Below are 27,145 nucleotides of genomic sequence, written 5' to 3' on the forward strand. Positions count from 1 at the left end.
CTTCTTTTCCTCTGGTGGTCTGCCTTTGGTCATTTCACAGTTCATTAGCACCTTCAACATCTGATGGGCAGAATATAGGTATGGTTCAAATCAGTCAATTTTACAAGTTTGCATTACTGAAACTAAAGATTTGGTGAGATCTGTGTTTCAAACTGATGTCTAAAATGGAATTATGAAAGTACTTTGAATTTCAAATAATTCTTTTCACCAGAAACACTTGAAAGTTGTTTATATCAAAATAGTATAACTAAGCACTTTTTAGTTTCTTTTTTCTGCTTTCTCCTCTGATCTCTCATAAATAGTTATTCAGGGTTAGCTAGTTCCTTGTATAATAGACAGAAGACAAACCAGAATGTGTCTGGATTAAAGCAATGGGAACTATTTGCTGAATTAAATTTAAAACCAGCCTGAAATCACCAGTCAGCAATAATCCCTTACCTTCTTAATGACTTTATCTCAAAGTGAATTAATGTTCTAATGAGCAAATATGATGCTTTCGTATGTATGTGTGTATACATAGTTATATACATACACATTACTGGGTTATAAATATGTCATAATAGTCATATGTTGATGTTTTAAGATACACTTTTTTTACACAATTTTTTAGTTAAGTTGGATAATATTAAGTTAATTTGGAATTGTTTTGCTCTTCAGAAAATCTATTAAGATAAAATTATATCTTAAAATGATAAAGCATAAAATATGAGTGATCTCATACTTTATTTTGCCACAAAGTTATTGGGAGATTTAATGAGAAATATATATGACATACACTAGTCCTTAGGCACAGAAAGTAAGCAACAGATAATATATCATTAAAATTTGTAAGTATGAAAGTGTTTTCCTGTCTTTGTTCATGATTTTGGGGTGGGAAATCCTCCTCTCCATGCTAGTTTTGCCTATTGCATGCACATCTCTCTAACATTCTCTCAAGAGAGGAATGTTCCATTCCCACTATGTATTGGGCTCATCCAAGCACTCAAGTAGTGTAGGGAACCTTCTGCATTGAAAAATTCAGAGTTATTACCTTAGTTCTAGTTTTCACTGTGCTTGAATAAACTGTGTGACTGAACAAGACACTTGATTTCTCAGACCTCAAAAAAATGGTCATCCCTATCACACTCATTATAGCAAGATTAAGTGATATACAACAAAAAGTGTTTTGTGGTGCTCCATCAAGGATCTTTAAAATGGGAATACTGGAATTACATAGATATGAACTCCCCATATTAAACAGTGTAGATACCTGTCTCTAAACTTCTATTTAGTGAGCATTTGAAAGACAAAAGTAGTACATATTCTAAAGATAAAGATGGCATCAGATTGTTACTGCAGGAATCCAGGCAGTTTAATAAGACTTGAACATGCATGGAAAGATAAGAAAACTTAGCAGACTCAAGCTTTATGAAGGCACCTAACATGATTCAATTAATACTTCTTCATAGATGAGCTCCAAATCTGTCTCTCATGTTTCTGTCATATTATAATTTGCAATGGTTTATATAAAATAGCCTTCTGCATATCCATTCTTGTATTGGATGTTTCACATGCCACTTATTTGATTATCAGGATCCAAGGAAAGCTTCATGATTGAATACAGTTTAAAATTTGAACTCATTAGGTACAATATTAACTGGCCTTCCAGAAACTCATCAGTTCTTTTTTGCCTGATTTTCTTGCTCCAGTCTTTTCTTCAAACTCACTTATTTGTTTTGCAACTCTTCCTTGCTCTTTCACAGTGCTTGTGCTTGTATCCATACAACACATTCTTCTTAGACTTTGGGCTACTTCACCTCTTCTTTTCCATTGACTTAAAATTTAAGAGCTTGATCTGTATAATGGTCAAGGTTAAATTCACATCATTTGGAATACTGACTGTTCAAATATTTTGTTACCAATATAACTCAAATCTTACAGAAACGTTTTGTAGCCATTGGAATGTCTTACACTCCATAATGGGTTAACTTATGTTAGATGTTCTCCTCCCACTTCAGTAACCTCCTCTTCTTTCTCTATGTTTTTTGGTTTTTCAGTGCCCTTAACCCTTGATGAGGTTTTAGTTGACAAAATTTAGTAAAACAGAACATCTCCAAAGATATATCGTAAGACAGGTAAAGACAGACACCTTCTTAAGATTTACTAATCTGATTTTACCCTTCTTCCATGAAATAGCCTTGTTTTGATCAAGTTCATATATATCACTTATTTATCTTTAGAAACTCATGTTTCATGTCTTTATATTTTTACTTTTTATTTTTAAAAAATTTTAAAAATTATTATTTTATTTTTAAAGATTGCATTTTGATTCATTGTACACAAATGGGGTACATCTTTTCATTTCTATGGTTGTGCACAATGTAGATTCATACCATTCGTGTATTCATACATGTACATATGGTAATGTATTTTTAAAAATTTTTTGATTTATTATAATTTGTTGTACATGGCAGTAGAATGCATTTATACATTTTGATTGATCATACATAAGTCGAGTGTAATTTCTCATTTTTCTTATTATATATATTGCATCTGTATTTTCTCCCATTTTGGTAATACTACATTTATAGAAATACTACATTTATAGAAAGACATTTTGGACTTTTGGGAATACTCTATGTTTGTTCTGTATTCTGAAATTCCTCCCAAAGTGTCAAGGACATATTAAGAACTCAGTAAATATTAGTAAGATGATGAGTAAGAAAGATTAAGTGATCTGAATTTGACCAGCTGAAAAAGTATTTAAACAGGAAAGCATGTTGAAGGGTCATTGGATGATTGGAAAGGAATGTGTAAGTGAAAGACAGTGGGAGACATTGGAGAAAGAATGAGCATTATCAGGGGGAAAAAAAGACAATGATGAACATGGAGAAACAAATTTTTTGAAAGAAGGCTGTTCTTTCTCAGAGGTTGACATAGCATTAGATAATCTATACACCTACTTTTTGTTTCTGTTTTTAAAATATAGCATCTAGGTTGGGGATACAGCTCAGTAGTACTGGCCCAGCATATGTGAGGAGTTGGGCTTGATTATCAGCCTTGCCAAAAAAAAGTCTGTTATTTTAACTTCTTTCATTAATACATATTTTGCAAAATAAATGATAATAAGAAATGTTTAGTAAAAGTTCATTAGAAAAGATAAGAAAGATCCAGTTGAACTGATGATTTACGTGTGACTTTATTGCCATCACTTTTCAAGAATGGAAAATTAAATGAGAATAATATTTTTGTAAAAAATTGCAATTTAACTGGACATGGTAGCCCATGCCTGTAATCCCAGTAATTCAGGAGGCTGAGGCAGGAGGATAGAAAGTTCAAGGCCAGTCTGGGCAACCTATGAAGATTCTGTCTCAAAATAAAATAAAAAGGACTGGGGATGGATCTTGGTGGTAAAGTGCATATAGTACCATTAAAGAATTGCAATTTTTTTTGTAAAAATGGAAGTTAATTTTTGAGCACAGGTAAATATCATCACAGAATAAACATACTCATATAAAAAAGTTTTCCTAATTAAAAAAAGGGAGAATATATGCACACAAGCACACACATACACATACATGTGTGGAATATGTACATATGTGTGTTTATTATATATATGCTTTAAAATACATATTAAAACACACAGAAATAAACAGAAGCAAGAACAAAAGAGAACAATCTAAAGAAAATGATTAGTAGATCTGAAATTCCACTCTCAGGTACATGTCGTAATTTTCTCAGAAAATTATGCAAATGTGTAAAGAGATGAGGCTAAAATCATTCTTTCAATGAAATGGGTAAATGTGAAGCACTTAATATTAAATAGGCATGTTAAAAAAGAATTGTAGAACATAGAGGGATTTTGTGGCTTCAGATATTAATATAGATGCTCCTTGACTTACAATGGTTTGTATCCAAAAAGGAATATAATAAGTTAAAAATGGCTTAAAAGTGACTGAAAGTGCCCTTTAATGTACCTAACTTGCTGAACATTGCACTTGTCAGCACAGCACACTGAGGAGCCTAGGTTGTGTACCCTCATGATCACGTGACTGGCAACCCTGGCTCACTACTGCTGCTTACCATCTGCAGAAAGCAAGAGAATATTTTAATGTTTATCACTAGCCCAAGAAAGATCAAGTTTTAAATTCTGGAGCATGTTTTCTACTGAATGTGACTGCTTTTGCACCATCAAAAAGTTTTAAAAAATCATTAGACAAGTAATTGTAAGTTAGAGACTGTCTTTATGTAATGATTACAGGGTTTCACTCTATCCTCATTTCTAATTCATCTAGATGTTTGCAGGCTACACTTGTATATTTTCTTGAAATTTAGTACAGAATTAACATGTTTGATATCTGAGTAATATGTCACACTAAATTCTTTGTTACTAAAATTTCACAGAAATAAAAGCAAAAACACAAACAGAAACATCACTCTACTAACAACAAATACACTTGACTTATGTATTTGCTTATTCTTGTTGTTGACGATGAGTTCCTAAAAATAACTTTTATGAACAATATTCTATATTCTTTTGCCTTCTGCCTCATTCTCAACATCATAAAGACATTGTATTATTTTAGTTAAAATAATATTTTGGAATCACCATATGGCCTTAGCAATTTCACTCCTATGTATATACCCAAGAAAGTCAAAACATATGTTTATACACACAATACACATTAATGTTCATTGCAGCATTATTTCTAATTGCCAATGAATAGAACTAAGAGAAAATTTCCATTAACTGATAAATGAATAACTAAAATGTGTTATATTTATTCAATGTAATATTAAGGAAAATAAAAAGGAACGAAGTACTGATATGTGCTGCAACATGGATGACCCTCAAACATATCAAATACAGAGGTCACATGTTATAGGGTACTATTTATACAAAGTGTCTAGAATAGGTGAATCTATAAAGTCAGAGTATGTATGCCATTGCCAGAGAATGGAGGGAAAGGATGGATAGTAGCTGGTAATGGTATGGGGTGTGAGTCTTCCTCTTTGGATGAGAAAAATGTTCCTCTTAGTGGTTCAGGTTGTACAATGTTGTGAATATTCTAAAATATCAAGAGTACATTTTAAATGATGACTTTATGTTATCTGAATTACATCTTAACTACATTAAAACTAAAACAATAATGTTGAGATTCGATTTCAACTTATAATTTGGCCAAATTTTGAAGAATATTTTGCCATATTTTTCCTACTTTAGATGTTTCTCAAACATGGCAGATCAATTTTATCATTTTTAATGCATCAATTATTTATAAACTATCAGTTGCATAGCCTTATTATGGTCTTCAAGTAAGTACTAATAATTTCTCTTCTTGTGAAATTTTTTTCTCTTAGAATAGTAATAGGTACTAAACATGAGAATCCTTTTTGCCTAACTCCCTAAAAGGGAAAATATTAAACAATATCTGAATTCATACATGAAAAATATATTTTTAGGATGCTGTACCAAGTAAAGAAAAAAATCAAGAATTTCATAAATACATATTTGGGGATAGAGAAATTAGGAGAAGTTACAATAAAAATGTTCTTTCATAAATTTACCTTGATATTTCCTATAGTTTTATTTTGGGGAAAAGAAAGGATTATCTAATACAAAATCTGACATGGAAACAATTTCCAGAAGTATACAGTTTTCATTTATATATAACCCATTGAAAATAGACTACCAGTAAAAAAAGTACTAAGTTCACATTACAAATGTGACAAATTACTGCATAATTTCCACAATACATCATCAATTAATGTCTATCCACACATGTCTTGAAGTTCAAAGTCACTGATATACTATTAAATGACAACAGTCAAGGAGGGGATTTCTAAAACATTTTTAACTTCAAGATGTTAATCAAATAACATAATAATTTAAAATAATATAACCCAAGATTTTTAAGAATCAGTTTGAAACAACAATAATTTAATCAATTTCTAGGGATGTCTAAATGACTAATGTATTTCCATAAGTTTCTGCTTTCAATTTAAAAAATATGTATATCTCTATCTTAGCTCTCACTGCTTCCCTGTGCAAATCTTGCATTCCATCCAGGTTCATCTTCTAGCAGGAGTCCCATAAGCTAAAATGAATCTAGGAACAATGAAGCGAAAAGGCCAGTAAACTATATGGAATGGTAAGGACGGTAAAGAACTATTAAGTACATAACCATGCAAAGCAAACAGTAACTACTGAAAAGAGGAAGACAGTGTCATGTGGGTATCTAGCTTAAAATCACAAAATTTTACCTTTAAGAGAAAACATCAATGTATTAGATTAATTAAGAAAAAAGACTGCAAAACTTTGTGGGTAAAACAAAACATATCTTTTGCACATGAAGAGGTATATTTTTTGCAAAAAGTAAATTTTCACATGAGAGAAGAAGAAGGAGGAGGAGGAAGGGGGAGAAGAAGAAGAAGAAGGAGAAGGAAGAGGAGGAGGAGAGGAGGAAGAGGAAAAGGAGGAGGAGGGAGGAAAATTTGTAGTAGCAATATTAGTAGTAGCAGTAGTAGTAGTAGTAGTAGTAGTAGTTAGAAGTTACAAGAAAGAAAGCAATAAAAAGGAAGAAGTCAACATAATTAAAGTAAAAAACAGAGAATGGGAAAAAAAGGAATGATGTAAATTTAAGAAAATATTCCTAAAATACATGTTCCAACTGTTTTAAAATAAACCTTGAATTTGTATTATTTCTAACAATTAAAAGGCATTTGATTTGTTATATTCTTTCCAGGGTATTTTAAATGGTTTTCTATTAAGCTCAATTATTTTTAAATTAAGAATAAAAAAGTACTTGTTTAATATTCTTTTCTGTGTTAAAAGTCTGAAGGTGATTTTAATACCCCACATTTTTTAGGTTTGAGCCGGCAGCCAGCAGTTGAAATTGACATGTGAGAGTTCTTCTAAGTCCCAGATGCTAGCTGCCAACTGCCTTTTTGTTCTTGTTTCCTTGGAAACGGAGGTTGGTTTCATGAAAACAAGGTAAGTACAACTTTTACAGCAGAGAAGTGGAGGGCTCCTTTGTCATTTTCAGCTTGCTGACTGAGACCTGTAAGTACAGTTTTCCAAAATAGACTGAAGTTGGGAGACAGTTGAGGCATAAAGGAATTTACGGCAGAATGTCGGTACATGTGTTCTTCCTACTTAAATTTAATGTGGGATAGTGACACACACACACAAAAAAAATCTTAAAATTATTGAAAATAAAACAATCCAAACTTTATCAAGTCAAAAACAGCTGGGGCCTAGAGTGAAAAATATGAGATTCAGTACATCCAAAAATGAGATGCTTTTTAATCTTCAATAGAGTCCAACAGGCTATTCTTGAGAGTTATCAGGCCAGTGTTCTCCAGGAGGACATACTTCCAACTGGCAATACTGGATTGCCAACAGGAAGGTAGAGAAGCTGGAGGTTGAAGGAGACATTCTCCCCAACAGTGTTTTGCAAAAGTTCTTCAGATGATTCTGATTTTCCTCTTATTCCTGCTGCCTTTTAAGATCAATTATCTGATTTAACTAATTTTTGAGAGAAGTACATCAAGGCACAATAAGATAAAATTAGTTTCTGAGAACCCAAACACACAACGTCAAGACAGCCAGAGAACCTAACTCTGTGCCTGTCTTCGTAGGTGCTAGGGATTGCTGCCATTGTGATTACTGGCATAAGTAATCTGCTTTTGCTGCCCCCATTATTCTCTCTCCCCTACACCACTTTACAACCCAGATTGCAAGCCCACAAACCTCCTAGTCAGTCATTGGTCCAGACTGTTAGCCCGCTGAACCTCCTCGCCAGCCATTGGTCCGATGTTATTAGCCCGCAAAATTCCACTACTTAAGAATGGCTCCCCTGCCATTTTCTCTCTCCTCCTGGCTTTCACTCTCTCTCTCACTCTCTCTTGTGCTCTCTCTCCCTCCCCCCACCTCTCTCTCTCTCTCTCTCTCTCTCTCTCTCTCTCTCTCTCATTTTCTCTCTCTCTCTATCACCCTTCAGGGAGACACTCTGCCTGTCTGCTTAATAAGATCTCTTGCGTAAGTTCCCCTGTTGGGAGTGGTTTCTGGGTGCTTTCAGGGATCATTTCAAAATTCTCTTGGTCATTTTGTTTTCCTTTAAGTTATCAACTAAATACAAAGAAATTTAGTCTTGATATGTAAGAATCCTTCACAAGGTAAGAAAACTTCAAGTTATCTCCTGATTACCTTTAAAAATATCCACTAGCTTGTCCACGCTGTGCACAATAACATGGGGAAGAGTGGAATTAGCAGAGAGTACCATCATCTAGTTTAAGATTTTAACTTAATCAGTGGTGGGATTTTTTTGTATTGTTGTTGTTTGTTTGTTTGTTTGGCTTCAGTTTCAACAACAGAATTTATTTAGAAAAGAAATTCACCTTCTCAGAGTGGAACCATATTGTGTGGAGAGTCTTTGTGTCATAGAAGTGACTGCAGGCCAAAACAAAGGCTATGAAAGCCCACGGCTACATCTGTTACCTGTTTAGGTGTCTTAAAAACACATTTACATTTAAAAAAAATCAGAATGCCTTTGCCTCTCTCTCAGTTATGACTTGGTAAATTGTTAATGCTGTCTGATATTTTAAGGAAAATGGTCTCTTTAAAACATGATAAAACCCAGAACTTAAAAGCTAATTTCTATTTCAGTGAATCAAAGAACAGTGATTAAACACAAGGTTCCTCAATGATGTTCCATCACAGCCTTCATGTTTCCCATCACACTACATATGGTCCAATTGTTTACAGATTACAAAAAAAAATCCCTGCTCAGATGTTAAAACAAGATGTTTTCTTCACTTTCAAATGGCAGGCAGACTGCCAATTTTTACAATTAGTTATTCTGTGCAAAGAAAAAAAGAAGTTTAATTATCACAATTCCCCATGTTTGGACATTACTCTGTGATGGGCTATCAACCTGAGAACTGACAGAAATGAACTCTGGTCCCTGACACTAGGGGAAGGCTCTTGGGAAGACAGCTTTTTGTAAGGGAGAGGGAGTAGCAAAATCAGAAGGGGAAAGCATCTTTGCCAGAAATAGGTATCGAAACATCAAGGAAAACCAGCCACCTGCCAGTGATGCCATTTCCCTATGGTACCGTCTGGCAGGCAGGATTTCACAGTGTTAAACAATAGTGCTGCATGCAGCTTGAGTGCACCTATGGATGGGTCACTGACTCTCTAAAAAGGCTTGTTGATGGAGGTGGACTGATTAAGGCAGGGAAGTAAACCAGCAGCAGAGAGGCTCCTGTATAGATGCCAAATCCCTGGTATTTCATAAGTTTAAAATCGACATGCTCATTTGTTAAAGGAATTATCTGAATTCACATTAAATTATAATAAAAGCATTGACAGGGAAGTTGAAGAAAAAAAATTAAGGAACTCATAAACTTAGAATTTCATGTAATGTATATCAATATATAGAAACTTAGAATTCCATGCAATACATATCAATAATATATGTATATATTACTCCATGTAATATAGATTTCTATGCCCCCTCCAAACCCCAGTTTGCCTAGCTGTGCATATAGTAGTTGATTTAAAAATTATAACAGAATGTCCAATACATCTAGAATAATTACCAGTGGTTCCAGGATGGAAGATTATAGCAGGGGAAATTAAAAGAGATTGGATCTGAATTCACTAAAATTTTTCCACTGCATTTTTTCTGGCTTTTAATAGATTTCTAAATAAAAATTATTTAAGAAGAGGACAAGTTGTGTTAATGCAGTGTTTGAAGGAGTTTCTTTCTTTCTTTCTTTCTTTTTCTTTCTTTCACTTTTTGTTTATAGGCAAAAGTAGCTGGATAACAACTTTCTGAGACTTGTCTAAACCTGGATGATTTTGCACATTATTTATAGCTTTCAGTGATAGGTAAAAGGCTTTTATTGGTCACTTAAGACCAATAGTTCAATTTGGATACTTCTAGCTATATGCATCTCCTTAAATATGTAAATGCTGTTAGTAGTTGAAACATAATATGTTGGAAAATAATATGAGCCTATGTTGAAAAGGAGGGGACATTCAAAGGTAACGAACAGAATAACTGAGATAGAAATTTTCTCACATAACTTGTAGTTCCTGAGGTTTATTTAAGTTCTTTACCCAGTCCTGTTTAAAGTGTGCTTCATGAGTAACATTACTTGTCTCACCACGATTCTAATAAGAGGACTATTAGTCTGTATTTTGATTTATCATTGTTAGACCAATCCATTTGGTTCTCCTTTGGGGAAACCCTGAAAGATTTACCTCCAAAATATCGCCTTTCCTTTTTTACACCCATGTTTTGTTGTTTTATTTTATTTTTCTGGTAGTGATTCTTACTTTAAACTACTTTGGATTTTATTTGTCTAAGGAATATGGCAACATGTTCAAACACAAATCTAAAGTATACATATAGAACTATTACCCATATTTTACCCTTATTTTAATCTGAACAAATAATTCAAATATTTATAAGATGGTGATACAACAACCACAAGAACATTATCTTAGGTCAAAATTCTAGTATAACATGTATGCTCACATAGTATAATGTTATGTTATGCTTATACTCTGCATTTGAAGTTGACACAATAAACATCATTTACTTTTAATGTTACTTAAATGTACTCATTAGGTTGAGCATATACAGACTAAATTAAACTGATCCTATGGAAATGAAAACTTTATGCTATTGAATATTATTGTCCATTCAATCTTTCATCCCATATTTATTTGTTTAGAGCCTGATATTGCAAATGTGCAGATGAGTAAGAACTGTACATTATTCTCAAGGATTCACTGTGTTGCAAAAAGATAATTGGTGGGTACCCAAACATCAAATCTGGAGCCTGTGTTAGGACATTTAGACCAAACCTTCTTCCCTTTGAATCCCTATCCAGATGTTACCACTCTGCGACAGATCCTCCTCATTTCTTTGAGGGATTGTTTTAGTCAGCTTTTTTGCTGCTGACTAAATGACCTGACCAGTACAACTATAGAGGAGGAAAAGTTTATTTGAGGGCTCACAGTTTCAGGGGTCTTAGTCCATAGAAGGGCTGTCCCATTCCTTGGGGTTTGAGATGAGGCAGAACATCATGGCGGAAGAGCGTGGCAGAAGGAAGCGCTCACATCCTCAGGAAGTAGAGAGAGACTCCACTTTTCAGATACAAATATATACACCAAAACCACACCCTACTGCCCACATCCTCCAGTCCCACCTTACCACTTCAATTATTTCTCAATGAATCCCTTTCAGGGGATTAATTCAGTGATTTGGATTGAGACTCTCACAACACAATCATTTTTAAAATCTGAACCTTCTTGGGGGACACCTCACATCCAAACCATAAAAGGGATAAAGTTTCCCACTGTTTCCTTGACATTTTTAAGGTCTCTGCCACTTTTCAATGTTTAGTTTATTAATTGTTACCACCTAAATTAATCATCACTTTAAGAGACACATTTTCTCAAAAAGATCTAGAGAGAAACTTTATTAACAGATATATTCTCTTTAAAAAGTTGCTAGGATCTATTTCTTTTACCCTTTAAAATTATTATTTTAAGGAAAAATTGATATTACAATAAATTTCATAATTAAAATAAACTTTAATAAAGTTTCATCTGACTCAGATTTATGTAATATAAGCTTCATTAAGAATTTTTTTAATTCTGAAATATTAAAACTAATTATCCCAAATAAATTTTTTCATTGTGCTGAATAGGATACTGAATATATCTTCCTACAATGCTTACTTTAACTTAGGAGAGTTAATGCAGACTGTGGATTGATAATAAAGAGGAAATTAAATTACTACCTACATAGACTTCAATAATTTCAATTTTGAAAATGGTAGGCAGAAGGTAAGAATTCATAACTCTTTTTTGAATAAGTAAATGGGAGCTGAACCAGGGCTCAGGAAATATTCTGGACTCAAAATATTTTTAACTGACTTTGGAATCCCTCAGCCCTAATTACTTCATTACAGAGTGAGATGAGTGGATATAATTCAATTTAACTAGTTTGTTTGTACTTCTTTTATCCTGGCGAAGTGAGGAACACAATGATTGAAAAGTATACAGGAATAATCCTTGTCCTCCGTCTAGTTTTATTGTAAAAGAATGGTCAAAATATCTGTCTGTAACCATGAGGAAATAGACAGTACAAACCCTAATGAACACCATATGAATATTCTATGTATTCGTTCACTCATTGATTCCCCAAATACATATGATTTTCTGTGTGACAGGCATTCCACTAAATGCTGGGGTGTAATGTCAAAATAATATATGGTGAGTGTCAGACTAACTCACAGGAGAGTAAATACCTCCGGCATGCAATGATCAGAGAAGTCAGCAAAGTGGACACTGGCTGCACTGTGAAGCACCGGGAGGGAGCCGTTGGACAGAAATGAATTTGGAACTGAAGCAGGTGAGAGTAAGTTTGAAACTGAGGAAATAACACGGTGGAATGTTACAGAATTTGAACAGAAATAAACAGAGGAACTGGATAGATCTATTTTCCTAGGTACTGATATTAAGTTGTGTGTGTTTGAATAAAAGAAGCCTGTAGAAGCCTTAATTTAAACAATACCTCACATAGTAAATCAACATGTAAAATTTTCAATAAAATTATGCTACTAGTTTTAAGGAAAATTACTAATGCTTGTCAAACATCATTAAATAGAAACAAAGTGAGTTTAATGAATTCAGTAATATGAAATCTAAATTTGTTGTCATGTATCACTCTTCATAGTCGAAGTATTTCCTTTAAGTGCTTAACTTTTAAAGAGCAAAAATGAGAAAAAAATTCTTCTACATGAAGACACTGACATACTTTTTGGTGTTCCCACCCCATTCATAGACCCTAGAAGCAGTCTACCTAGGGATTTTTATTATTTCTAAAGTGCTAATCTGTTGTTTTTATCTTCTAGTTTCAATCACTGAAACCTAACAATTACTCACATTTCTTGTTCTAACCACAACTATCACATAATAATCAACACAACCTACAATACAGTGTTTACATCCTAGTATTCTCAGATTTTAGCATATTATTTTCCCTAGCCATTGTATAAATTTTTGTGACTCTATGATGTGAGAACATGCCAAGCCAATCTACTTGGAATTTAATTTCTCTTGCCTTGTATATGCACCATTAGAACACTGATTTTTAAATTTTGAGGAAGTAAATATACATACATCAGAATTAAAAATGAAAGAGGAAGAAAAATCAAAGGAGAGAAAGGATTGTTGGACGAGAAGGAATAAATATTGACAAAAACTTTTTAAAGGTTCAGAGCATGTTTACAACTTCAAATACTTCCATACTGGTAGTGAAGGAGGCTTTATACACCACTCAAATTATATTTGTGATGAAATTAACTTGTTGAGGATTATCAATATTTTTTCTATTTACATCTTTTATTAAAGATGTTTTTATAATTAAAATGTTGGGGTAAAAACTACATAAAAGAAATTCAACTCAAACAAAAAGCATTTGAAACTATCTGGCACAGTGGAGAGACCTTGGAAATCAGTAGTAGAAAATTAGTAGGAAAGAAGGGGAAAAGCCCTAATTCTGGTACTAGAAAATAGGGAAGCAATGTTTCAACTTCATTCTCTAAGACAGTGATCCCCCAAAATGAATTGTGAAAATGATAAACTGTTGAAGAGGAAAATGAAAGAGGTTGGAAAAGCATTTTTCTCCAAACACAAAAGTCATATGATAAACAAATATAACTTAAAATATAGTTTATACATTTTGTAACTAAATGTCTAAAATTTAGAGATAAATATACATATGGGTATCCTTTTGGTAGTCTTTTCCTAACCAGAATTTCATGTTCAAAGGTTCTGAAGATCCTTGTACAAGGACATGGAGAACTGGTAATTGAAGCCTTTTTTTTTTTTTTTTTTTTTTTGTGTGTGGTACTTGGGATCGAACTCAGGGCCTTGTGCTTATAAGGCAAGCACTCTACCAGCTGAGCTATCTCCCCAGCCCTAATTGAAGCCTCTTAAGAAAAGGTGTAACAGAATCAGGCAGTAATTTTAAGCACTATTCAAGTATGTGTATGTAAATTGTCCCAGATATCACTACCTCAGAGAATTATAATGATTTGGTATTTAGAAGTCTTATCTTTCTCACCACATCCAGACTGTCACATACTCTTGCCTGTATTGCTGCAAAAGAATGAGTCTACTTTTGAAATAATTTTAAAGGGTGAATAATTTGGATATTATTTCATCCTAACAAAATATCAAGAACAGACCTTTTCACCCTTATGCATACATTGGGGTTCAGGTCCTGATAACTCCAGAGGATAACCAGGCATTATTTTGTGGAGTGCAGCATCAAAATACGTTGTGCCTCTTTCTAGGTAGCAGAAGGAGTTGACAGTATTCTTTAGTTTTGTAGGAATTTATTCAGTTTTCTTTTTGGAGGAATTTTCAGTCTGTTCCAGGTCACCGTTAGTTTACTCCAGCAAAAAAGAGTGAGAAGTTAAGAGCCTAGTATTTAATCTTGACAATTAGCAAGCTTGAGAAAGTCTTTAAATATTAAGAAATGAGCATACTAAACATAAACAGTAATTGGTCTTTTAATGCTGCTAAAAAGGGATTAACACAAATATAAAGATTATATATCAAAGTTTTATCTTTTAGGTGCTGATCCCAGTTAAGAACAATAATGCTGTAGGCTGTTTTATAGAAGTAAAATCTAAAAAATGAATACTGTCACTACTTAAGTTTGAAAACATAATATTACTTGGAAAAATTTAGAAGTTTTATGTTTAAAATAAGCTCAAAAGTGTTATGTAAAACAAATGCAATGAAGATAACTTTCATACATTTTGGAAATATGGTTGTAAATCTATGAATTTGTGCTGTCCAATGGCGTAATCACTAGCCAGAGGTAACTAATAAAATCATATGTTTAAAATTAAGTAAAATTATAAATGTAGTGACTCAGCAGATCCAACCACATTTCAGTGTGGCCAGGTGCCACTGTTTTAGACAGCTGTAGCATGTCATAGCACTTGTATTAACCAACTTTCATATTTAAAATAAGTCTGAAAATGATTTGAGAAATTATGATAATAAAACTCTTAAGATACTATTGTCTATATTTACATTTCTGTATAGTTTATATAAACAACGATGACTATTTCAATATTTAAAATAGACTACTACATTTTCTTTTTATTTTAGGGATGCTAGAAATAAAATCACTTTGTTAGGAGTTTTACATATCAAAATGGAGCTTTAGATAGTAACAAGTTATTATCATCCATGTGATTAATTCACGATGCATACTACTTGCAATAATGGGATTGCTACAATGGTCTGTTATCATTCCTTCAATTAAACATGGAAATAATACATTTCACAAGTATCAAAATTAATATTCATTTGGCAATCTATCAAATTAGCTCATAATCATTGTGAATTTCTCAATTAGAATTGTAAACCCTTGCCTTACTTAGAATAAAATTAACAGAATTTTTCAAACAAAACCGTGGAGTGGATCTTTTAAAACACATCTGTTCTAAGTTTGATAAGTAATCATTATAATTAGTGCTTTTGGTGAAGATTTTATTAGAGGAGTACAGTTTACTTCTGATTAAGGGACCTATCTGAAATAGGTATGTGCATGTTAAACCAAGTTTAAACATATGAAATCTAATGTAAGATCAAAAGATAACAGGATTTTACATATCGAGTAGGACATATTTATTAGTTTAATAGTTTAGAAGTTTTATATATATGTGTGTGCATAAATTAATTTGCTAATCCAAAATACAGCCCAATTTTCAGAGTAGCAAACAAGAATTAAAACTCTTTCCTTTCTGCACCATTATTGAAGACACTGAAGAAAGGTGACATTAGCTTAGCAAAAGAAGATGAAATCCAGTGCCTTGTCTTATCATTATCCATTCAAATATGTAACATGGTAACTTTCAAGGTTACACATAATTCATATCTGACATTCATGAGTATAGGAATAAATGTCCAGTAAAATGCACATAAATCATTGTAAAATAACCCCTTTACACATTAACAATTAGCATGGTAGTCAAAATGAAAACGATAAATCCAAACCCTTGAATTAGCATATAAGGCCCTGAACAATCTGGCTCCAACCTAAATTCTATTACTTACATCACTAAACAAATCTTTGCTTTACTCAGTAAAGTTTCAATCTAACAAGCATTTGTTGTGTTTGCCTATCATGCATCTAGACATGTTAGGATGCCTAAACACTTAGGATGGCCTAAGAGAGCAAGCATGTTACTATCTTCAAGGGATTGAATAAAATGGGGGGAAAAATGCATATTAACTTTTTAAAAAGAAAATAAATAATTGAAAAATGTAGTAAAAGGTGTGACTAACATCGTTGCTATGGTAAACATGAGATAAAGTTAACCCAGGCATAAAAGGGAGTAATACGTGATTTAAATTTTAAACAATGAATAGGTGTTGGATGAGATTAGATATCTGAGATGAGTGTTCCAGACAGGTCAGCACAAATCTCTCCTGAGATTTAGAGCCATTTAATTAATTGCCTCTTCCATATTTCTTGGATGTTCTACATTTTGTTCAAATTTACACTATCATCTAGTAGACAACCTCCTGTCTTTTTAAAACCTGCATCGCCCCCGATTACCTAAACAAGTAAGACATCTGGAGTTATCCTTTCCGCACTTTTCCACACATGATACTTCCCTTCAGCTACCAAGTACTTCCAATTTAACCTCCTAAGGAGCTGTGAAATCCTGTCTTTTTTCCTCATCCTCACTCTCACTAATCATGCTTAGGACCCTGTCATCATTCACTTGGAGACTGCAGTTACTTGCAGTGTGTCTCTCTTCCCTCCACGTTCTCTCCCTTCCATTCACTTTATAAAGTGAAAATTTGAAAGAAATATGGACCTGTCACCCCCTTGCTTTGACACTTCTGCTAGACCTTCATTTCCCAGAACAACATGAGCCCTACTGATATCTCTATCCCATCACAGGAGCCCCTACATTATCAAAGTAAGCAACATCTGTAAGTTTCTCTGACTCACAAGGTCTCATTACCTCTGGATTTTCTACATTTGTTATTTTTTTCAACCCGAAATATCATGATCACCTTTTTTTCTTTGATGAAAATTCCTACTCAACCCTCCAGATTCAGTTTCAATGCATCTTCACCAGTAAAAATCCCACACTCTGAAAACCTAGGGAAGATGGTTTCCTGTGCTCCTTTTTCTTCTAGCATACTAGAAGAAAAAGTAATCCCAAATCTTCCTTTTGGCACAGCACTGATTCCATGTTTTGAAATGATGAAAATTAATAAAGCAAGATGTATGAAATTCTCTGCTCTTTGTGTTTGTCATGTGGAAGAAATTTAATAACTATAAAACTGAAATTTTAATTTCTGGGACACATATTTGTAACATGAAGTGGTCAGTATAATAGATTACCTGTGAGGACTTTCTCAGTTTTAAATTTCTCCAGTTCTATGATAAATAATAGAAAATTTAAATTCATCAAATCATAGAGACAGAGCTATAGTTTTATCCTGCATTATTTCTTTTATACAGTGACCCTCCTGAGGTCAGTGTCTCTTTCTTATTCCTCTTCATATTTCCAGTTCCTGCCACCCAGAGATACTCATTCTTTATCAGATGGAAAAACATTAAATGTATGAATTTGGAGTGTGGTATTTCCAAAAACCAACCATTTTAAAATTCTAAAAATTACAATTACTTTTAAGAGGAAACTACATTGTGAAATTCTAGATTCCAGTATATTTTATCTTTAGTAAGTTTTTAATAAATAATTTTATGATATGGAGCAAGTGAAATTCTCATCAACTTTTTTATTTCCTCTGTCTTCTCGGCTGCAGAACATCTCCCTATCTCAGTAGACAACTTCTCTGTATACTGAGCACATGTTTTACATTTTTCTTTGAATAGAAAGAAAATTAGACAACTAGCCAATAAGTCATGGGTAAAATTATGATAATCCCTCACTTGCCATTCATTAAATAGAATGAATTATCTCTGCAGCAAAACTCAAGGAGAAGAGATATGTAGGGATGATGAAGGTCCACACCTCTACATAGCCATGGTAACTTTTTGCATGGGAGAAATGGAATCACTTTGCAGAATGTGTGAAATGATCTCCTAATAGTGTGTTATCAGAGGTTAGGTCACTGGATGAAAGCTGGGGTTTGATTCGACCAAGATATGAGAAAAATTGAGGTTAAGACAAATATCAGTTGGACTGGAAGGGAGGAGATAAGACTGTGAGGAAAAGTTATTATTTATTGTGTTGCTGATCATGTAACCCCCATGTGGAAGCAGCTAAGGTGCATAGATGTTTATTTACAAATATGATCAATCATATTTACTCATAGGATACAACTTATGTTGACTACCAAATTGATTTGTGTGGTTTGGCTGTGCTAATTACTTATGTTCTGCTAAAAGAAAATATAAGATAGACCTCTACAATGAAAATTACAGAACACTAAAGAAAGAAATTGAAGAAGAACTTAGAAGATAGAAAGACCTCCCATGGTCCTGGATAGGCAGAATTAATCTTGTCAAAATGGCCATATTACCAAAAGCATTATACAAATTTTATGCAAATCTGATTAAAATTCCCATGCATTCTTCATAAAACTAGAAAAAGCAATCATGAAATTCACTTGGAAAAATAGGAGACCCAGAATAACCAAAAAAAATCCTTAGCAAGAAAAGTGAAGCAGGAAGCATAATAATACCAGACATTATACTATACTACAGAGCTATAGTAACAAAAACAGCATGGTATTGGTACCAAAACAGGCACATAGACCAATGGAAAAGAACAGAAGACACAGAGACAAACCTACACAAATACAGTTATCTTATACTAGACAAAGGTGCCAAAAACATTCTCTGGGGGAAAGCAAATGGTGCTGGAAAAAATGGTAAACCTCATGTAACAAAATGAAATTAAACCTCTATCTTTCACCATGTATGAAACTCAACACAATGTGGATCAAAGACTTAGGCACTAGAACAGAGACCCTGAGACTATTAGAAGAAAAAGTAGTCCCAAATCTTCACCATATCGGTCTAGAATCTGACTTCCTTAATAAGATCCCTAAAGTACAAGAAGTAAAATCAAGAATCAATAAATGGGATGAATTCAAAATAAAAAGCTTCTTCTCAGCAAAAGAAACAATAAATAATGTGAAGAGAGAACCTACAGATTGGGAGAAAATCTTTACCACATGTACCTCAGATAAAGCATTAATTTCTAGGGTATATAAAGAACTCGGAAAACTTAACACCAAAAAACCCTAAATAACCCAATCAATAAATGGGCTAAGGAACTGAACAGACACTTCACAGAAGAAGAAATACAACTGATCAACAAATATGTGAAAAAATGTTCAACATCTCTAGCAATTAGAGAAATGCAAATTAAAACTAAGATTTCATCTCACTCCAGTCAGAATGGTAATCATCAAGAATGCAGGCAACAATATATATTGGCAAGGATGTGAGGGAAAAGATACACTCATACATTTCTGGTGGAACTGCAAATTGGTGCAACCACTATAAAAAGTAGCATGAAGATTCCTCAGAAAACGTGGAATAGAACCAACATTTGACCTAGTCATCACACTCCTCGGTTTATACCCAAAGGATTTAAAATCAACATACTACAGTGAAGTGGATATGTCAATGTTTATAGAAGCTCAATTCACAGTAGGTAAACTATGGAACCAACATAGGTGCCCTTCAAGGATAAAGAAAATGTGAAATATATATACAATGTAATATTACTTAGGTTCAAAAAAGAATGAAATTATGGCATTTGCCAGGAAATGGATGGAGTTGGAGAATATAATGCTAAGTGAAACAAACCAATCCCAAAAAACCAAAGGCCAAATGTTTTCTCTCATATGCAGATGCTAATTCCTTAAAATAAAGAGGGGGTGCTAGGGAAAAATGGAGTTACTTTAGATTATGTAGAGGGAAGTGCGGGTAGGAAAAACAGTAGAATGAAACAGACATTATTACCTTTGTAGATATATGACTGCATGGCCGATGTGAATATTCATGTACACTCAGAAAAATGAGAAATTGTACCCCCATTTATGTTTGCTACATCAAAGTGCACAAATGCATTCTATCTACTGTCACGTACGACTGATTAGAACAAATAAGAAAATGTGAAAAATAAATAAATAAATAAATTTTAAAAGGGATGGGAATGAGGCTCAGTGGTTAAGCACCCTTGGATTCAATCCCTGGTCCTAAAAAAAGATGTCTTCGCAAACAACAAAAATAATTTCAAGTGGAACCTGGGATCAAACCCAGGGCTATGAACATGCAAGGTTAGCACTCCACCACTGGAACTACATCCCCAGTCCAAGATAGTATCTTCTGTCTAGTTCTTTCTACTGAAGAATATTTCATAACTATCTTTTTATTCTATCTTTTTATTGGTGGGAGGAGTAGTCGGGGTAGAACCAAGAATCTCATGCATGCTAGGTAAATGCTTTTCCACTGGGGTATGTCCCCAGCATTTTATTTTACATTATTTTGTTTTAAGACAGGGTCTCACTAGGTTGCTGAGGCTGTCCTCTAATTTGCCATCCTCCTGCCTCAGTCTCTGGAGTACCAGGGGTTGCAGGGTATGTTACCATGCCTAGCTGTCATAGGTCTCTTTCCATGCTCTTATGCATCAAATTGTGTTCCCCAAAAAGATAACACTGAAGTCCTAAGCCTCAGTACCTAAGCATGGGAACTTCCTTGAAAATAAGGTCAATGCAACATAATTAGTTGAGATAAAGTCAAAGTGGGCTAGACTGGGCCCTTAATCCAGTATGATTTATTTCCTTTTGAGAAGAGGAGAGAGACACACTGGAGGCAGAGACACACATGCCATGTGAAGATGGTGGGATGACACAATGACAAGCCAAGGAACACCCAGGATTACTGGGGATCACCCAGAACTGGAAGAGGCAAGGATGGGGGGACCCCCTACAGAATGCAAAGAGAGCAGACCCTGCATGATGTCAGACTTCCAGACTTCAGAACAGAGTGATGGCAGGTTTCTGTTCTTTTAAGCCTCCTGGTTGATGGAACCTCATTATGGCAGCCCTAGCAAACCAACACAAACACCTTGAAATCCATGACCTTCATGAGAGTGCATGGCAAAGAATTGTACAGTCCCATCCTCATGTACTCAAACAATCCACTTTTGATGAGACTTGGCTTTATTTCATGGTACCTATTTTAAACAAAAGCACAATGAACATTTTTGTGTATATCCCAACTCACTATTGCTTTGTATCTTTCTAGTTATTAGTGTAAGTGGAATTTCTATATTATTTCCCAGGTTTATTGAGGTCAAAATACTGCACCTGCCTGTAATTCCAGCAGCTTGGGAGGCAGAGGCGTTAGGATCACGAGTTCAGGGCCAGCCTCAGCAACTTAGTGAGGCATTAAGCAACTCAGTGAGCCCCGACTCTAAATAAAATGTAAAACAGGGCTGGGGATGCAGATCAGTGGTTAAGCACCACTAGGTTCAATCTCCAGTACCAAAAAACAAAACAAAACAACTCTGCAACTAATTAGTATACGAAATTTTGTGAGTTTGGACATATGTATACATTCCTCTTACAATCACCATATCCAGGTAATAAACATCCATCACTTCCAAAAAAAAAAAAAAAAAAAGAAAAGAAAAGAAAATATAAATGATTAAGTGATATAGGCTATAGATGGAAAGTATTCCAGAAACTAAAAATCATTTATGTTCTTGGACATCTCAAAATGCTCTCTCTAAAAAGGACTTCTAAATGCATCAGTTTTGGCTTTCCTACCAACTGGCAAAGGCACTCAAGAGAATCACATAACTTCCTTAGGTCTCATATGTAAAATGAGGCACTTCATTATTTCACTTATAAAGTTCTATATGCATGCACCTAATAAATTTATCATACCCATAGAACATGATGTGCTCATGATAGAGATGTGAAATCAACTTCATGCATCCTGACATGTTTATAGTATCAACATTTAAGTACTTGCATGTAGATTTATTTTTCTTGTAGCAACAGTACACATGCATTTAAAGTAAAGAGGTTTCTGCATTTCTTACATTCTTAAAGTCAGCTAGTTAAAGTAAAATTAATGAACTGGTAACTGTATCTAGGGTAAAATTAAAATAAATATGAAAAATGTAAGAGGTGTTCACATCTATCTCTCCTGGTCAAACATCAATTTTCAGACAGACCTTTTAAGGAGTTTGAACCTTCTTTCCCCTTACATAGTGTTTAGGACCATTGACTGACTAGCAAAATTAATCAATAGATTAATGAGGAAGACAAATTACTTATACTCTGTAAAAACTTGTTTTAATTTTTTCCCTTTCAAATTCTCAAAACTATATTTTCAAAGGTGCGATGTGTAAAAAAAAAAAAAAAAAAAACTTTCAAGGTTTTCACGGTTTTGTTTATAACTCAAATCCTAAGAATATATACAATGAGCTATTAACTCTTATAAGACTGTTTACCTGTTAGATGATCCTTGATAGCTTTCTGCATTAGGGATGGGTCCATGTGCACTGGTATTAATAAATTTTTCTGAGTGACTCAATTATCTTCTCTGTATTGGATTCTAAGACACCAAAATGTTAAATATAACATTAATTCTTTAATGGTAGTTTTGGAAAATGAAGGTACTACTTTATTACAGCAGGTATGCATATTGATTCTAAGAAGCAGTAGAATTTAAAATATACAGAATTATAGGAGGAATAACTATGAATTGTATAAAAATGTATGAGTGTATATGTGTGTATATGCATATACACTCTCAGTCTTACTCCTTGCAGATTTAGAAATTGATACTTAAAGTAATTGACCTGGGAAAGGTAGTACAAGAGAGTGAATGAAGAGAAAGAAACACTTGGTTTTTAGATATTTAATCCTAGACCTGCCACTTTTCCTAACCTAGGTAATTGTAGCAAGTTAACTAATTTAGTTTACCTAGTTTCCTCACTTTTAAATTGGGTATACTAATAATATACCATATAGGGTTGATATGAAATAACTTCTATGAAATACTAAGAATAAAGAGTGTCTGATGTGACTGCATATATAAGTATTTTAAACGGGACCTTCTCTCTTCCAGTTGCAGCTGAAGGCTTTGTGTCATTGCTCCAACCTTACAAAGAAAATAACTGGATCATTTGCTAAGGAAGTGGCCTAGTTCCTTAGATGAGTTGACTCGTCACCTCCAACCTATGAAGAAGCAAAGAGCCCAATAATAAAGGCATGGGACGTTATCAGGAGAGTTCTGTCAAGGAACTGTCAATTTGAAGTAACTCCCAACCTTGCCAACCACAGCAGAGGTCAGATGTCCTCTCCCTCATGCTGGAAGAGTTTGACTTGTGATCCTTGGAGTCTGAGGTGATCAGATCCTGGAGCTGATTCCATGCTTTAACATACATATATATGAGAAGAATGCATACTCATCTGTGGGAATAAGTGTTTGGGGGGCACTGGGGGAAAACAGTAACTTTGGAAACTTTCTGCATTTCCATTTGAGATAAGGACAAGGATACATGAGTGTTGCTCATAAATCAGAAGTAAGAAAATAGAACAGAGTGGCCTGGGTTGCATTAGGCACTAGCCATGTTTTACAAGGAAAGAGAGCACATGCCTGTTTCTCATGGACCACAGTGAAGTAGGTGAAAGGTTCAGAACCAGTTCGAGTCCTCTACAAGAAGACAATCTGGAGAGGCAAGGTGATGCCCCAAAAAAGACTAGAAAGGGATGACAACTGGATTACAAAGGAAAAGAGAAGGAACACAAGTAACTGGCTGAAATAAACCCAGTTTTCTCTCACGAGAACACCATAGAAACTTTTCAGCAGCACTCTAAGGAGGCAACTCTAATCAACAAACTCAGAAGAATCTATTAGAAGCATTGCTCACTGTCAGAGGTAACAGGTGCTCTATTTTGCCTCTCCTCCTTCATGTACTTCTCCCCGGCTCCACCTCAGCCTAACGCCTCTGAAGGTGGGTCCCTTGATGATGTGTGAAGATGGTTGAATCTGGCCACCTTACTGAGCTAAATGGGAGGTCAACTGCATCCTGCATGCTTGCCTCAGGACTGCAATCTCAAAGGGCCCCATGGGGTAAATGGGACAGTATTTTTATTAAAAAGTATTCAACTGACAAATAAGTACTGTATACATTCAAGGAGTATAACATGTTAACTCACTATACATATACACTGTGTACTGATTACAAAGGGCAAGCAACACATCCCTCATGGCCCACAGTTACCACTGTGTGTGTCTACACTTAAAAATCTTCACTCATGAAATTGCATGTAAACAGTACAGAATTATTAACCATAGCCACCATGCTGTATATTAGTCCTCAACTACCTGTCATTTCATTTTACACAGTTTCTTACCCACCATGTTTTGAAAACAATATTTGTCTTTACTCTTTTGAGAAAGAGGCCACATTCATATAAATTTATTACAGTACATGATTATAATTGTTCCATTATTATTTGTTTGCTTAATCTCTACCATGCCAAATTTTTAATATGGTGGTATGTATGTAAGAAAAAAAAACATTATATATAGGTTTCAGGCCTCCTCAGGGGTCTTGGAATATATTCCCTGTCGGAGGGGACAGGGGTCACTATACAATAAATCCCTATGGAAGTGTGAAAGTTTGTATCTTTTGAAAAAATATTTTCCCATTTTCACTGTTCCAGAGCTCCTGGCCACCATTGTTCCACTTAAAAGTTTTGACAATCACATGTCTAAACCTGTGCTAGGCAATATGGTAGCTACTCGCCACATACAATTATTTAAATTAAAATTCAAAATAACTAAAGTTGAATAAGATTAAAAATCGAGTTCAAAAGTGATACTAGCCAGATTTCAAGTGCCCAATAACTTTATTGAATAATCATTTCAATAACTACTTTATTGAACAGTGCAGATATAAAGCCTTTCTATTACCCAGCACTGGTTCTCAATGTACTGAGAGTTTGTTTCTTCATTATTAAAAGTTATTAGAGTACTTTTGTCATTACCTAAGCATGAACAGATAGATAGCATGATTTCATGGAGTAGGATTAAATGGTTTCATGGAGTAGGATTACTTCACTCGATGAGCTTATAACTCCTCAGTGTACTAGTATCTATGACCAATTTAAAAGCATTGACCAGGAATAACAAAGACAAAGTTTAGCATCCATGAATCTATCTACCTCCATATCCAATTTTTTCTTATACAGAAAATTTCAGATATAGAGAGGGAAGAATTCCAAAGAACTAGTAAAGGCATTTAAAACAAATAACATTTGTGATTCTCTAAATATTTGATTTAGATTTTTAAAAGGAACCTAAAAATAAAACTGCTATTAAAGTGTTGTAAATATTGGAAAAACATATTTTCATAGGACTGAAATTATTTACAAATCTATTTTTTCAAACTTTGGTGAATTTGATTTCAGTCTGAAGTGCTATAATAATCACTAACATGAATAATTTCAATGCTTGAAAATATTTGTAGACCCTTATGCATTGTAAAAATCATAGTTTTCTTCTTAGGCGTGTGCAAAACTAGAACAGAAGGCAATTAGATTTAGTCCACTTACAAACCTATTTGTTCTCTTTTTATCCATGATTTTCCCAAGATTTAATGTGACATATTAAAAACATAAAATTATATGAAATACTTCATCATAAACACCAACCTACAAAAAAGAAAGTTCTTAGCACATTACTCCACAGGGAAATAAGTGTAAGCTTTCTGCTGAAAACATATGGCAAGTCTACAAATAGTGCTTTTGCAGGTGTTTTAAATGGGAATAATGTAGCTTGTAAATCTTCTGGAAAACGATAACATGGTAGTGCTAGAAATGCTAGAGCACTTAAGGTCCGATCTCCCACCCCCAACTCTGTAGATGTGAAAATTGAGGTTCATTGTCGCTTTCCTTGGGTGGCAGTGTAACACAGGAGTTAAGAATGTGGGATTAGAATCAGGGAAACTAAATCCATGCCACGACCCTGGTGGGCATTTGCTGGGAAATATTTGGGCATAATGCCTAATATTTCTAAGGTTTTGAATTCTTGCTGTGCTTACTTAGAATCATAATGTAATGCCAACTAATATAATGCAGACCTCATAAATTTCTGATGAGAAAGACCATGTGTAGAACATAAAATTTACCTTAGCAATCATTGTTCTCCATCATTTAATGCTTTGAATTTCTGTATGGCAGTGTGCTTAAGGTCACACGACAAAGGGAGTGAAGTCATGAGCAGTTTACCTTCCTCTGTGACTTCACTCAGGGATGACATGTTGTCATGTGTTGGCAGCCTGAGGTCAGCCTTGTTGGAGCTACTTTTCCCAAAGCAGATCTTCTCACGTCAAGCAGGATTAAAGGGATGTCCATTCTTAGCTACATTTGTTTTTGGACTCCTCTTTCACACTTCATGCTTTCCCCAAACCAGAAGAAATTCCACCCTTTCTTTAGTCCCAAGTCCTTCCCATTTGAATTAGAAATTTTTCATGGGAAAACTACTATCTTATACAAAGGTTTCATATGCAGGATTTTGTGCAGAGAATTATACTGAAAAAGTCATGAGACAAACTAAATATCAAATCACTATGAGCAGAATAGGAAGCTAGAGGAATCTTGAGATTGAACCAGAAACTGCTCACCGGAGTACAGCCCGGGTGGAGGAAATGAATGGCTGTAGGACAGCACTAGGGCTGCCCTAGATTTAGTCTCCAAACTCCACAGTAAGTCCAGGTATGCTTCAAGTAATCATCAGGGTAGTAGGGGAGGAGAGACAAATATATGAGGAGATATAACCTAACCAACTGCATACAGGCTGGAAACAGTGTTCATGAACAGGAAACTCGAGAGTCATACAGTGTTCAGACCTTATCGTCCATCGGATTCTAGGCAGTTAAGGATATAGCCACACTAAATATCAGACTCTGGGAAAAGGGCCCTTGTGCTGAGATTGTAGAGTTTATATGTTGCCCTATAAGTGAAGCATGGTTTCTGTGATCAGGAATGGGGCCCAAATTCTGTAGTTATAGAGCCTGTGCTATCAGAGAATCTTGG

The 27,145-nt window shown here is 34.3% G+C and overlaps 1 pseudogene; it reads right to left on the reverse strand.

Moving 5' to 3' along the window:
• The window catches only part of LOC124986331 (uncharacterized protein C11orf16-like), a 90,783-nt pseudogene extending 64,414 nt beyond the window's left edge, over positions 1 to 26,369 (reverse strand).
• Between the last annotated feature and the right edge of the window lie 776 nt (positions 26,370 to 27,145).

Source organism: Sciurus carolinensis, chromosome 6, assembly GCF_902686445.1.
Source record: "Sciurus carolinensis chromosome 6, mSciCar1.2, whole genome shotgun sequence".
Classification (NCBI taxonomy): Eukaryota; Metazoa; Chordata; class Mammalia; order Rodentia; family Sciuridae; genus Sciurus; species Sciurus carolinensis.